General features: G+C 41.4%; 1 long non-coding RNA gene across 1 annotated transcript; it reads left to right on the forward strand.

The window, feature by feature from the left end:
- The first annotated feature begins 3,889 nt into the window (after positions 1-3,889).
- Positions 3,890-16,112, forward strand: LOC147754358 (uncharacterized). Its single transcript, XR_015316398.1, has 2 exons — positions 3,890-4,533; positions 5,465-16,112. It is a non-coding gene; the product is annotated as an uncharacterized LOC147754358 (long non-coding RNA).
- The last annotated feature ends 151 nt before the right edge of the window (positions 16,113-16,263 follow it).

A 16,263-nucleotide genomic window follows, 5' to 3' on the forward strand; every position in this document is an offset into this window, starting at 1 on the left:
ATTACTACACAAAAGTCAGGTCTTTCAACAGTGTGTTGTTTTCAGAATAGAAACGAAAATCAGCTGAACGAATCCCCGCTGAGATTATCAGCTTATCGTATTTCCCCAAATCGACACTGTCCCATGTCGCAAATAAACATAGGGCTGCCGAAGCAGCAGCAGCAGCAGGTCCCAACAACGGAAAATTCACATTAGAGAAAGAAAAGTACGGACTGCCAAGTTCATTATTGGCCCTCTAAAACTGCATTTCCAATGATCCCGCTATTTTGATCAGCGCAGTAGCGAAAAAACTGGATGTGAGTGGTCGCACGACGTCGTGGCCTGTTCCCAGGTACATGTCGTACGTCATAAAGGCCAGACACATGCTTCTCGAGGACAATGAAGCAAAGAGCTTTGACCGGCGTTATTTACTGTTCGATCTGCTCAAGAATACAACAGCAGATCATTGTCGATTTTGCTCTGACGAGAAGTTCTTTATCTTTAACGGATTAATGAACAACAAATAATGGCGTGTTCACTCACGGGCCAGAGGATGTGTTTTCTGTGGGTAAAATCAAAGTTTGAGTATGGTATCTAGTGAGGCACACCACACGCTACCATCCTTCTTCCCGACAAATAGGCGAATCACTAGAGAAGCCTATGTACATGTTCTACAAAGCTTCATGCCACTGTGTCTACACAGCCGAAGTGTTCGGCAGAAGACTGCGTCTTTAGGGGCAAAGTCTTCCGTAGGGCATTTATAGAAGCCGTTGGATGCAAAGTCACAGTTGCTTAGGGAACAGCCATGTTCTAGGATGGGCACATTTGGCCGTCAACGGCCTAGATTTGAACTGCGCTATTGGCCGACAGACCAATAAGGCGCGACGTGATACCGCCGAGTGACTCGCTCTCGTTATTAACAAAGCGTTCGCAAAGTTGCAAAGGGAACATCTCAAACGGCTCTGTGATAGTTTGAGGACCCGAGTTGAAGCTGTGATCATAATAAATAGTGAATATATATATGTAACAAAAAGGTCTGCTTTCTAAAAGCGACAAAGACAATTATTGCTATCGACGTATATAAAGCCAGCAATGCAAAGGGTTTTGAGCACATTATACGGAACATCTTGGCCAGGGCTGAAGAACAAAAGCCTGAGGTGCAATGCGGCGCTGCCGTCTTTCTTGCTCTCCCTCGATTAAAACGTGTGCATGACTTTTCTGTCCCCCAAAAGTCGCGTCTTTAGAGAAAAGGTATTTTTTGCATTGAACCATTGAGCTTGAATCTGTTGTGCTTTTAAACTGTACCTCGCTGTCGTCCATGTTAACTAGAAAAGAAGGATCCTGTTATTGCGCCATGACGATGTAGTTTTATGTTTACCTTGAGGGAAAAGAGGACATACCCTATATTAAAACCGACCAGCTGTTGGTTCGTGCTACTCACAATTTAATTTACGTTATATGACACAGGTTTCTTATAACTCAAAATCAGGATTGAAGTAAGTCATGAGGAATTTACTGGAAGCACACATTTGTCGCTTAATTCATTTCAAATACAATGGATCCATGTGATTCTTTCAGTTGATTATTAACGTTCTCATTAATTTTTGTTTGCGGCGGCTTTCGGTGAGGGGTCATGAAAATAGTAGTCCGCTCTGCTTGGTTACCTGTTCTCCTCTTTCCGGTTAGCGCGCCGCTTCCATGGCAGATTATCTATTACCATATAAAGTTACGCGTACTGTTAGTATTAGCACTTCCCACACACACACATGTATATAAACGTATGTTCGTATGAGTACAGTTTCATATTTTGAATTAAATTACAAACATTATGCGCGTGCGTCTGCTTTGGTTGACGTGAAAAGAGGCATTGCTGATATGCGCAAGAATAGATCTATTTAATGATCTCATTGTTGCGTGGGGGGCGTACATGAGGACATGCGGATGCAGAACTTGTGCCTGCTACCAATATATTAGATGTGTGCATATATATATTAGATTCAATTTTATACTGTAGGATTATTTTAATTTTGTAGTGAACTGCCCAGGGCTAAAACCTCTTAGTGTTTTTTTTCTACTGCTGTTGTTGCAGCTGCACACAACCGTTGGCTGTGGTCTGTGGCTGTTCTGGACAAGACAGGTCTGTATATGGTGGTCCTTTACCCAGTTGCCTATATACAGTATACACGAAACAGAAGTTTAGTAGAAACCAATTCAACGTACGTACATGCTAACTTACCAATGCATAATTTTTAAGTGGCTGTTATGCACAGCACCTGTACGTACACCTTCAGCTTGTAAATGGTAACTTCGCCGAAATCGAGGTCATCACGGAATAGAACATAATACATACTTATCATAGCTTCCGGTAGTGCTAGCCCCGCACTACATAAATGGATTCACAGAATTATGCATTGTTATCTGTTATCGGTGATCCTTTATTCGGCGAGCTTCAATGGATATCTACATCGTCTCTGTAACAAAATGGTTAAATTTCAAATCATGACTTGAATATTTTCCACTGTTGAGCGCACCGTTGAGACGATTTTTCAGATCGGATCGGATCGGATCGGAAGTCGCAGACAAAAGCGGTACAGAAGGCTTAGGTTGCTAAAGTACATCGCATTACGGTGGGGTGCGACGACATTGGCGCTACAAACGAAGAGACAATGATGCACTTATAATCTATTCTATCGGCACGTTTTTATTGTTCTATGACTTTTATGTCTTCCATGTCTAAATTTTGTATATGTCTCAATGATATTTGTAGAAATATAAATACATATATATTAGTCCAGGTTTCAATTAGAAATATTCATTGTTGTGTGCCACTTTAGCGAAAGAAGCAGAAAAGAATAGGTGGAAATGAAGTGACCAGTCATTTATTGAAATTTTAGCCAGTCCCGTACGAAACGCAAATCGCTATCGGACGCCATCGCTGAATCACTAAGCCGGCTTAATGGGTGCTTCAATGGACTCGTGAACACTGACGTACAAATAAATACCTGTTCGACTGGTAGACCACGGAAGGCAATAAGCGAAGATGAGATCTTCGAAGAACGCCCTGTCCTCTCTTCACACAAACGTTGCCGTCAGGCTCAGGCTGCCCCCCACATACACACCGTTGCCAATAATGCCCTTCTAGCTGCTCCGGCGCTGGGATTGACGCCGCTTTCGTCATTGGTCGCCGTTGCCAAAACCGTTGCTGCTGCTGCTTTTACAAATTGTATTTTAACGAAATGCACAATCAGAGCAAACGGACAGCTAACGGTCTGCTTATCCAGAAAATCCAGTAAAGCTTCTTGAATAGTAGTTGCTAGCCTTGGTCTTATATAGTGGCATGCATAGAAGAACCCCTGCGTGTGTGACGGTTCCGTTTGCGTCGGTAAGTAAATAGTATATACATACAGATAGGTCCGCTTGTTAGGATAGCCGAGTATCTACAGCATGAACCCTATGAGAAACAACGGCGAACTGGATTAGTCATATACGAATAGGCAGATGGTTGAACGATAACAGTTGTGTACCTCTGATGCACTGTGGACTGTTAGTTGATATAATATAGTGGATCCAATTAGAAAATTTGACCGGAATAGAAGTTGCGTTAAGAAACGTATGCTAGCGGAAAGGATACATAAAAGAAGAGACACTGCTTTTGCTGGATTACTATCAAATACATCACACTAACAAAATCGTTTATTTAAATATTGGAAGCTGTATCGTGATTTTCGAAGCGTAACACGGTTTAGAGGTGAGCGGCCAACAAGCCCTGACAATGAAAATAGCGAACTGTGGCATCGGAGAGTAAGATAATTGAAAATGTCTATCGAGAGTCTGTATTTGGAGTGGTTCGATTTGTGAAATGTATCATTTGGCCCCTGGTTCTAGCGTTTAGTACGCCCAGACCGTTTGCACCGAAGGTGAACGTACATCCAAAGCGACTTTGTTTTACATCACGAGTTGACTAATGAATCAGCCAAGAGCTTGAAGCTATAAGCGGTCTGGCGGTATTGTTTATCGTGCTGTGAATAATTTCGAAATCTGACTCAGTTTTGTAAGAGTGGCCATGTGCGTTCGCGTCGTGTACAGCTGGCTAGGGCGTTTGTCTCTGTTTCTTTTTTAGATCATTTGTGATTTGTCTATGCCTTCCCATCGTCTTGAATTATTAAGAAAAAAGAATCATCAGGCCGTTTGTTTGAAAGGTCTGCTCGAGTGCGGCATTTCACCCGTTCTGTTAATACAACTTAACTTAACGATCGTTGTGTGTTGTGTGCGACTACCTGCAGATTTATAGAATTGCGTCAACTACCTCTGCATAATCATTTTGTATCACCACGTTATCCTGTGTGCCGTCTTTATATTGTTGTTGATTCCGCCATTTTCATTGCGACTGATGTTTATCGTTGATGCTGTCGTCTCCATCGCTTAATGATTATCCAGTCGTAAAGATATATGTATATAAGCGATGCGCGCGTGTTTTTTTGCATTCTAACAGATGCGCTATCCAGATATTCGTCGGACATCGAGTGTTGACGAATAGTATAGCAACAATTCCAGGTGAGATTTGGCCGATCCATATGAGCGGTCACCAAGGACATTCTATAATCGGAGATTACATTGGTCGGAATAATTCTATGCACGAAATGGCTGACGTTGAACGAGGTCGCCACCGGGAGCCAGCAGTCACTACGTTCTACATCGAAAGTTGTAGCCAGTAGCAGAATCACACACGCAGTATCTCCTTGGTTGAAAAATATAATCATTACGATGAGGAAAGTAAGCTTTCGCTTCTGTGAAGGATTTTGCGTGAGGTTATGTTATCCTCGTAAGATTTTCGTTCGTCTCTCTCTTTTTTTGTGCGATGGTACGATCGCGGCCGAATCTCAGGATCGAAGGACGGATCGCTATGAAAAATGCCTAAACAGAAGAGCGCTAATCTTGATTATCTTCTAATAAATAGTATACTGTTGCCTTCGGGTGTTGTTTCACTGAAAGGTGGCGGTCTATGTAGAAATATAATGAACGCATCGACTATTACCAAGCGATACGTAACTACTGGCATGCGTGTGTGACACGGATATGAGGAAAGGCTGCCAAATCCGGCATTTTAACATAGTTCACCTAAGATTTTTGCATGATTATCAAATTAACTCTATCAACCGGCCTTTCGTTTTTGGTCCGCAACCTTCATACAATATATCCAAATTTACCACATCAAATAATAATGCAAATAGCTATAATGACATATTAGATCATATTTAGATATACAATAGTTAATCAGCTTTTATACACGACTAGCTTTCTGATCAAGCTGTTTAAGAAGATTATAGGCTTAGCAAGTAAATAAATTTCGATGAATTCCCCAGGTTTTTGTTGACGATGAAGACGGTGGCGTTGATAATGGTATGATTATGATGCATATGGCAGCGCAGGACCAAATGTCATGATTTTATATATTTTTCTGACTTACTTTATCGTCTTCTTACAGCCGAAGATCGAGCTGTTTCTCCTTCGCTTTCTGCTATAATTCTTCATTTGTTCAATGAGACACATGGGCGATCTTCGGTATTTCGGTTGCGCGATGTGCGATGCCGTCTGTTTATGTCACGCCTGGCGACCTCGCTAGCGTGACACTGCTCATAGAGTTCTGCACTCGCTTCATCGTCCAGGCTCTCTTTCAACGATGACCACCACTCGAAATCCACCGTGTCTATCCGCATCGGCAGCGAAGCTCAAAGCAACAACAGCCGTGGGTGCCACTGCCAATGTTCGGACTACCATATTAGACTATTTCACCAAGAGAGGCGCGGGTCTATTTTGGGTGGTGCCTGTCTGCCGCCTGACCATCCATCTATCGAGGCACCGAATCGAGCTTTCCGCCCGAAAGCCACTCAGTCAGCCAAATTCAACCAACCGAACTTGCGTCAGCGTCACCGGAACGGAAAAAAACATCAACAGAGTGAATTACGCGCGAAGTGATGGTGTCGTGGCCGCTATCATCGTGGCTGAAGTCCACGAAGCAGTCATCTCCAGCAGAACGCTGATCGCAACACATAGTCCAAACAAAGACGAATACACAACTATATGATGCTGTGTCCGGCTCCACAAGCTCCGTAGCGGCCTCTGGAGCACAAATACTGCACATGCAGCTTTGTCTAAATCAACTCATGCCCCTGCTGCGGCCGATGATGATGATAATACGAGCAGCAGCACGATATGGACGGAAAATACGCGCTAGGATAAGAAGGAGAAGGACTCGATCGAATAACGAATTCAGAAGATTCCCCCGTTAGAGAAGAAAATTCCCGCGCCCGAATCGGTGCGTCGCTCAGCGATCATAAGACCAACGTCGACTGAACACTTACAGACGGAATATACACGTTGTAGAGCCTCTCGCTATAGAAGAGAATCAAGAAGATGCCAAGAGCCTAAAATGACCTCAACCATACCATTATTGAAGAGATTGAATTTTGACATTGTTTCGTATAGGACATACCCGACAAGTAGCGTTGAATTTCATAGCTCACAGGAACAAATGTCGAAAAGCTCATTCCGATTTATTACAGAATTGGACATCATATGATACGCCATCTTGAGAAAAGGCACATTTAATAGAGTGATCAGTATACAAACGTATTTTGTTGCTGCTACGACGCTGTGAAGATCGTTAGCGCAGGCGAAGCGGTAGTGGTTAACGACTGCTGGATTATCGGACGGGAGAGGTAGACTGGCTAATGCTACGACTATAAAGTTAAATCGATCTCGTGAACGTGAGCTTCTGGAGCCGATCGAATAGTCGGAATGATAAATTGTCATATATATATATATATATATATATATATATATATATATATATATATATATATATGATAGACAAACACCTGCCATTTCTGGATACTGCATGCATTATCGATGAGAAGATATATGATCTAGTTAGACGCCGCAAATACTTTAATCTATCTTACCGTTTGTTTCATTCCTTTTCTGTAAAAAATGTCTTTTTGATTGTCCGTAGGTTCAGACACCGTAAAGTCATGCCGTGTATCCGCTCATTGTCATGAACTCAAGAACCGTATTTCCGGCTTACCGATTTTGCCACTGGGTAGCTACGGACGAATCATGCTGAAAGTACTACTAATGGAGTAACTTATTTGAAAGGATCGTGTTTTTCAAGCAATCCACTGTCTTTATGGTATCCTGTAAAGTAAGTTATAGCAAATCCCATTTATTTCGTCAAAATTGATACACAGGTACAGGAAATCGTTCCAAGAGTTTGACCTATTTGACTAACTGTTGTCACTTGAGTTCGTTCGGATAGCCATTAAGGCTATTCTGATTCCTACAGAATCTACAAAATGCTATTTTGATTCCCAAAAAAAACGTTCAGATGGCGCGATATCTGAAAGCCTCAATGATTAAGATTTGAAAAGGACCATAGAATCCTTTGAAATTATTAATTAAGCTGTCAGTAGCAAACTGAATAGTTTTAATTTAATAATTATTGTTTGACTTGTGGCCTACCTAGTAAAATTAACAGCGTATGCCCACCGTTAGGTGGCGTACCAACGGCTCATCGTAATTTTTGGAGGGCAAACGGACCGAATTATTTTTTTTTTTAGAGCACATTATTCAATATAACAAGGGGAATATAATAATAACAATAATAGAAAAGAAACTGGCTAATGGACGCTACGGCAAAGGGAAAATTATCGTCCTTTTTGTTAGGTCGACCTTTTCAAACACGTTTATATGAGTTGGTTACGGTTTTTTTTTATTTGACACAAAAAATCAATAGCTAATTAGTTATGAACAACGGGATGGACCAAATATGCAATAAATCGATTTATTTTGAACTCATCACTGAACTATCAGTGTCTTGTGCGCGCCACAATGACGGCACTCCGTAAAAATTTTTCATGTATATAAAGCATAGGCGTGAAAATCAGATTGATTTCCTTTTGTATTTTCTATTAGACAATATCGATTGTCATTAGCATTATTCCAATCAGACTCGATCAGTCATCGAGATGATTGTTATTACTGTTAGCAGAGCCTGCTTTGATTGCGCCCCTCAAATATCCGGCCTGCACATTCGTTGAATGTAAAAATTTCGACTCTTTATGTCTCGTTGTCCCCGATCATCAGGACAATTGAGGAAAAACAGCGTTGGGTTGTATTTTATTATTGTTATCACTCAATGAAACCACTTAAGACCTGCTGAGAAATTATTCTAGATCGCCAACCGGTGCAGTCCGAGTCATAAAACTCTATACGGCCGCAGCATTAGATGACGGAAGTCATCGTCAGCATCTGTTTCGACTATAAAGAAGCTGCAAGGGAATTAGCGTAGAAAAGATAGGCGAGCAAAGAAACTTGGGCGATGAAAAGGGTAAACCCACGAGAAAGACGTAACCGAAACTTGCTCTGTTGATACCTCCAACGTAGGCATCGGTTAGAGGTGCGCCCGTTATGATATAGGCAAATAGCGAGCTAGACAGGGGCGCGAGAAGTAGAATTACGGCCCCACACATATGGGGTTGGGCCGTGCGATCCCCCAGGTGGGCAACGAGAATTATCCCGTACAGCTGGCCGTCGCCAGGCTCTCCATTGCTAGTGAGGGCAAAGCGATTTTTAATAGTTGTTTAGTAGTTTTAAGTGGTTTAATAATTATTTTAATAGCTGAAAGGCCACCAAAGATCAAAACACACAGTGAACAGAAATGCGATAGGTCCTTTTCTGCGTTGGAAGAAGCAACAAACAAGCCAAGTGGACAAAACAGAAAGGCTTGCGGCTAGAACTAGAGGGCAAGGAATAGAGCCACGAACGCACTGTACGGTATGGCCCGCATGCGTCACGATGTTGGTTGAACTCGACCCAGATGTGGCACCTGGGATTGATGGTGAGTAATAATGATTACCTAAGGCAGAAATAATGGTGGCTACTGATCTGAGAAACCAGTAAGTTAATTTCGACAATGTAGCGAGGAAACAACATGTAAGCTACACGTTACTACGGCGCACGATGGTGAAAAGGTGAAAAGTTCCAGCACACTACTGCAGCGGTCTGACAATGTATAAAGAGATTGAGGTTGGGATCGGCCGGAAATTCGTTTTTACTCGCTGATAAGCGTGAAGGCAAAATGAATGCAACTCCGCGATACTACAGGGCGTTGTTGCAAATAGAAGCTAGTCAGCGAGAAATTATATTAAAACATCCAAAATTATTAATTGTGAATGGACGCATTGTGTGCTTTGTTTTGCTTCATCGTACGATCAGCCGAAATGTATCACAACGTTCTTGCCATAATTTATTAATTGATTTTGCCATTGATGGCGCTGCCGCTTTAAAACGATTCTAGGTAACAAGCAAAGTGCGATCGAGCTTACCGAGCAAGCATCGTGCATCATCTGCATTCATAGATGCATGTAGCATAAGTGTACGTACTAAAGTAATGTTGTAGACGCGATTTAAACGGTTCGTTGATCCGCCAAAAGGGGGCCATGCGACGCTGAGGCATCCAGTGATTACGTGCGCGCGTGACTTCGTCGGCGAATATCTCTTCTTCTCTATATTACACACAGTAACAAGTGAAGCATATCACGCGCAAATAATGACCGTCTTGATTTGGGAAGCTATGATACAAACATGAATTATCAGAAGCGATCAAATCTGAAACCTCGTAAAAAAACGAAGATACAGAATATCGACAGCAGTTCTGCGCTCTCAAACGTTCACACCTAGTGCGTGTACCCGTTATGCAGATACTGATCTATTTCGAAAAATTGCTTAAATGAAATCTATCCAGGACCGATATCATTTTATTAGATGCTGTAAGATCGTGAGATACATAGCGCTTCACGGCTGTCAAAGGCAGCTATAAGAATGATTTGTAAATCAATTTGATTAGTAGTAACTGTAATAGTAGGCTTCAACAAGCACCAATGTAAAAATATATGCGTTCAACAATAAAGCACTATTTTCAATTCAGTATCTGTATCAATAGGGTAAAATGCTGATCATTACTTCGAATCCGCGGGCTGTCCGCCTATAAGAATAAGTACAAAATTATTATTATTGGAAATCCACATAGCGCAAGCCATAGTTATTAACATAATTAATAATCCCTTATAGAAAAAATCACGAAAGTTTTCCGGCTGACAATCAAACATAGGCCGTAAATCGAACCATATTGAACACTTTTCGAAAATCGGTAAGCGAAATCTATATTTATACCACAAAATGGCTCAATATGTAAGCCTCTATATTCAACTTGGCTTTCCGCTCCCTTCGGTCATTTGATGTCCTCTCAATCTCTACGCGCGCACGCCACGTCTCAGTGAGAAATCATCGTGTTCCTTGCGGAACAAATTTTTGCGGAATAAAAAAATAAAGTGAACGCTTCTGCGTCACACAGGGAAAAAAATAGCTTCTTCTGTAACAAAAATGAGCATCAATGCGCTATGGACGAGCGAGGGATGGCGATGCGTAAAAAAAGCAACGATTACCGGCCGACACCCAGGAATCGGGGGCAAACTCGCTGTTGGACATCTATCCTCGTCTCTGAGGCAATCGCAACGGACGGCTAGTAATGAAGTCAAGAATACGTCGACCGCATACGTCACAGTCATCCCAGACCAGATACACTCATCTATAGACAATCAATTATGCTCACAATAACTAATACAAACATGGTTGCACGTACAAGGTCGTCAACGCAACTGGTATGTTACGAGAGTTCAATCACCAAGAAAAGCTTCAACTCGTAAAAAGCCAGCGATTCGTCTTTGCACTAGAGCTTACTTTCAAACGCAGACCGAGCAGCGTATCGGGATTTTTAACTTGGCCAATTCGTACCGACGATTATTTGGACGGCTATGTACGTTAAAAACCGATAATGTAACTCCATATATATATATATATATATATACAGAAATGCATGTATATGGTGATCTACATTTGTTAGAATACAAACGAAATTATTACAGTATTAACACAAGCGTTAGGAAAATGGCAAAGCTAAGATATATTCATAGTGTTGGTGGACACCCTTTCTTTCTACTGCAGCGTAGCAGGACATCGCATATAGATAGAGACTCTAAAGAATTGTATACATCATTAGTAAAAGCTAGACGATTCACTTGAACTTCTTGCTTCCTTTGGTCTCACCGATATTAACTGTACTATCGTCCTTGTGAATTTCCTACACTTTTTTTCTGTGATTTGATGATAGCCGTGGAACTATTCTAAGCATACGCGAGAAGTATTTTATACTTAATTAATCGTAAGTAAGTAACTGTTCGGCTTACGTTACTGTTTAGTGCACTGCTTCTTCTTAAATGGCGGAAACAGGGACGCATTTCGCTCTTAAGGGGCGCCCGCATCAATATCGATTGAGGGTTTTCCTGCATAGGTCACCACCAGCGCCATGGTGGTAGAGGTAGTAGTGACAAATATTGCAACAAAATTTCAAGATCGATAATTCAGGTCAGAATAACACGAGTGCCAAGGCGAATTGTAGCTCAACTGACACCGAAGCTGAACCACTGACTCGTCAACAATTTGTTCGCTCACTATCTAACTTGAGAAGTTTTGCCCACATTTTTGCTCGAAAGTCTGTTTTTGCGTCTATATTGTTGTTCGCTTTTGTGGATCCTTCAAGCAGTGTCCAGCCAGTAATCTTTCCAGTCTTACGACATATTACGATTGTTGGCCAGCTGTACCTAGTGATGTCTTGTCGCCGTCGCCGCTGCTCTTAGCTACCGGAGCTTCAACCAGTGAAAGTCCATGTTTTCTCCGCGATCCAGCAGCATAACCAATCATAGGCAGTTCAATGGCCAAACACAGTATAGTTTCAGTACACAGGAGGCAAACAGTAGAAAACTGTGAAACTTTTCCTTATGAAGAATGCCCTTCCTCTCTTTCCTTGGGCAAACGAAAAAGAAATAAAAGTCTGTTGTGTACGTACACACAAAGCCGCACTGGGCTAAGCCAGAGCAGGTAGCCCGTTAGACCGGCATGGGGACCGGCGTTCGGTGACGGCACGAACTTCAGTACTTACTTAACACCGCACGCCTGGAATGCGTGACAACTGCCATAACAACAACAACAACAGCAGCAACAGAACCTGCGTCTTTTCAGCATCTGCGACCACTTGACTGGTGATAGCAGCAGCTACTGTCATACAATAGTCGGGGCACAGTACCCGCGACATACTATAGCGTATGGGGTTTTCTTTTTTTTGGTAATCGAGTGTGTTTTGACTACTAGTGGCCATCAAAACATGAGTCGCCGTAACATTATTAGAGGTTGTGATGCTGCCAGCAGCAGCCCCAACGCAAAGCTCCCGCTATGCTTCCAAAAAAGAATAGTTTACTGTTAGATCAGCGATAGATCGAGCAGTGCATGGGGGCTCTGCGTTTGTTAGGTGAAACATGTCCATGCCTCTTGTCTCGTCATATAGCGTTGATATGAAATGGTGCGGGAGGCTGGATCACCGCCGCATTTTAGAAGAGGGGTGTCGCTTCGGGGGGTTAGCGCATGCCTGTGGCTAGCCTAGCTGCCAGTTAGTAGCCACCGAAACCATGCAGGTCCCCGAAGAACTGAAAGCAAAGGAGGGCGAGGTGGACGGCAGTTGATGAATTTGGTGCCGACGAAGTGAAGACTGAAGTGATGATCGATTGAAAAATAAAGAACAGGAGACGATTTTTTCCTACCCTTCGTGGACAGCACAACGTTGGCGACGGTCTCTGGCGAAAATAATGGGCGACCTCCGGGAAATCTTTTGGCTGCACAAAGGGAAATTGGTAACATGCGGAAAGTTTGGTGCCGTTAAAAAGCTACCAAAGTTGCTGCTGGTTGGTCATTGTTATCAGGACATACTTTTGCTATAATACTGTGCTTAGTTCTACGGTTGGCCTCACGAGGGCATGCAGTGATATCTGGCCTCACAATTTCGACGCAGCTTCATTAGTTACGCTTACTGTGATGATAATGTCATTTGGAACGGTAGGCGACGATGAAGCTGACGTCTTTACGTTGTAGGTACCATATACGAGGCAATGTTTACCGCGAGAAAAGTAATGGTGAGAAAAAAGCTGGTTGTCGCACTGAACAATGAAAAAAAAAAGTTGCAAAGTAAGAACGATATGGTGGTATCCGCCTTAAATCACGCGCACTTTCGAATTGTTTTGTTTGACCCATGCTAGCGAAATTGGGAAAATCGAAAATAGCGACGATACGTCGAGTCCACTGGAATAACATTCCAGACCCTTTTTGTGGAACAAACGATAAAGAAATTGGTAAGACGGCCAATTACGTAATATGTTGGCGTTTATTCCAATGGAACAGAGAAGGTCTAGTCTGCGAAGCTATGCTTACATCTACTTTTGCGTACTTGAAATTTATCTAGTTCTATAAACGGTTCCGGCCTGAATTGAGTGGCATACTGACACTACATCTTGTTATTTCTTGTATGGCTAATACAAGATAATGGGACTACTTGCAAGGAAGAAGCTGTACTCGTCCGTTTTGAGGCGAAGGGCGCTCTAGACTGTCTCAAAGGTCTGAAATTCTTCAAAGCATCAAACGGCAGATCTGCCTCTGTTTGTTTGTTCTCGAGGTCAGAATTTTTCATGTTGCCCATGTGGACCCTCTCTTTGAAACAATTAACATTATAAAGCACAAGTAATTGAAAGGTAACATAAATTAAATGCATCCATACAACATTTCATGATTGCCTACCTCAAGTTATTATAATAATACCTTTTTCGGATAAACCTCGTTTTTCGGATAAAACATACGTGATTAAAACTTGGCCGCAACTTTATCGGCAGCCTCACTACGATGTTTTGGTCAACAATTAGAAAATGGTTAAAAGCACTTTTGCAATTGATAGTTTTATAAATACACCTTTATTGGTACAAACAATTTTAATAAAATCTTCGATATACAGTATTTACAATTTGGGCAGTTATATCGTTTGTCCAAATGTTTTTATGATCTGAACGGCTACGCAACTGGTAAAAACAGACCGCAATGCAGATGTTATAAAATTTATGTGAACAAATGCGGCTGTACGATTATGTATTATTAACACATTAATATGTCACTAACGAGTGTACATTTTGATAGTAATTAAAACGTTTTGAGCTTTGTACCCGATACTGCCGTCAAGCATTGATACAGATGATGGGGCCTCGGCAGAAGAAGCCTGTACTTCATTTGACATAAGTCCATATATGAAGCAAAAGGTTGATTCTAACGTTACAGTAAAATACTTGTGCAGCTGAATAATTCCGACGGGCACAGGAATAACTCGGACAATGCAGCGGATTTGCCGAAATAATAAAACCGGCAGGCTGCTAGGTGAAGACTCCAACAAGATACAAGTAAGATAGAAGGAACACAGCCGGTAACCGGACAACCGCAATGAATGCTTGTTCAGGACACTGGTTCAATGCTGGCTAGTCGAAACTTAATTTATAATTGATTGGAAAAGTAGCAATGCTCTGTTTAATGAACGGTATGTATTTGCATTAGGGTATGCAAGAAAAGGATGAATAGGCTCACAAGTTTTGGGGTCTTTAGCTATACGTGTGGTGTTTCCCGTTACCACTCGACTCGAGTGGCGATATCCCCTCAAATAATAATAGTAATGTTCTACTACATAGACCTGTACTTAATTGTTGCAAGAGGCCATGAACGTCGAACACCGCCATGCTTCATCAGACCCCACTACGAATATATGATCGAATTTTAATTTATTCGACATCAATACCTTAGCGGTAATTATTCTCTGTTTTAACAGAACCAGCCACAGTTATGTAATTTGTAAACAATATATATATATATACACACATATATGCAAGACGGCGCGTTTAAATTTTCTTATGCTTCATTTAAATATTTTCAAAATATTGTAAATGACTTTTAAAAGTAACTACGCATAAAGCGATATAAAACGTAATACAGTGCCGTTCACATACGATCCAGGTGCATTAAAAGACCGTTCCGTGCCATTTTAATGATTGTCGACCCCTGCAAATCTGAACTCTATTAGAAATGTCTATGAACGGCAACTTTCGTTTTCGCATATGAGACGAAGTCTATAGTCTCGGTAAGGGGTTTGTCCTGCATAAACTTATTAGGTAATAGCTGCTAATTTTTTAGCTCGAATTCTGAAAACGACACCCTGTTTTTCGTCTAGATCACTTCGCCAAGTTTTTACAAGAGGAATTAATTTTTTTTTAATTTGGGTACTAAATATCGCGAATGGATGCATGTCTGCTGCGACAGATCGCCCCACAAGGTTTTCGCGAACTCTAATACTTCACTTTATAAATATGTACAATTAATAGTTAGTAGAAAGAAAACGAAATACTAGTTAAAATTCTTAAGGTGGACTGGATTCGCTAAACAATAGGACAATGGCACAGTCCTCTTCCGGGCTTGTTGTTGCCATTATTGCTCATGTTGTTACTATAATTCGTAGCGAGCTATGCCCTATATATTATAATGTATGGCGGTTTGTTATCATTACGGCTGATGGGTAAGAAACATTACAATTGTACGTATACCTCTCTGCAATATCTATCCCGCGCGTACGGCCCATAGCTAGTATTCAAGGTTGCTGCGGAATCATTTCCGCGTAATGCCTAAAACAATGTCCATAGCTTTCGGGCCACAATATGCTTCACGTGTTATTCTAGCTTGTAATTCCAGTTTGGATTATTTATCATTTAGCTACACAACATACTGTAAAAATATATACAAAACTATGCAGAGATTTATGTTTTCATGTAAACGGACTTGATGCAACGACGACGTTCAACGTCAACCCTGGACTTAATTTGTTTTGTGTAGTTATAAATTGGTAAGCTATATAATAAATGACAACAGTGAAAAATTACGTACATTTTAGAGCGTTTTGACATGTATAAGATGACGTGTCTGTGACTGTCTTTAAGGGCTGTCTACTGATTAAGATTTAATCCTTAGTAACATAGAGGTGTACCGATATCTAACATGGTAGCCACTTAGTGACTCTGCCTACAGCATTTACCTACAACGTTGTCATTTTTGTTATGTCAGAGGTTATTTTTATTTAATAAATATATGCATGAAGAATCGGCTTGCTACACGCCTTGCCTGATTATATACGAAAAAAAAAAAAAAAACTAAACAATCATGGACGTTTGATCGACTGCTTTCTGGTCAGGACTCATTTTTCCATATTAGTTTCCTCACTAGTGTGCTTGTCATTGAAAACGTATAGTTAGTTTGGTAGTG

This window comes from Varroa destructor, unplaced genomic scaffold, assembly GCF_002443255.2.
Source record: "Varroa destructor unplaced genomic scaffold, Vdes_3.0 BEIS01000007.1, whole genome shotgun sequence".
In the NCBI taxonomy this organism is placed as follows: domain Eukaryota; kingdom Metazoa; phylum Arthropoda; class Arachnida; order Mesostigmata; family Varroidae; genus Varroa; species Varroa destructor.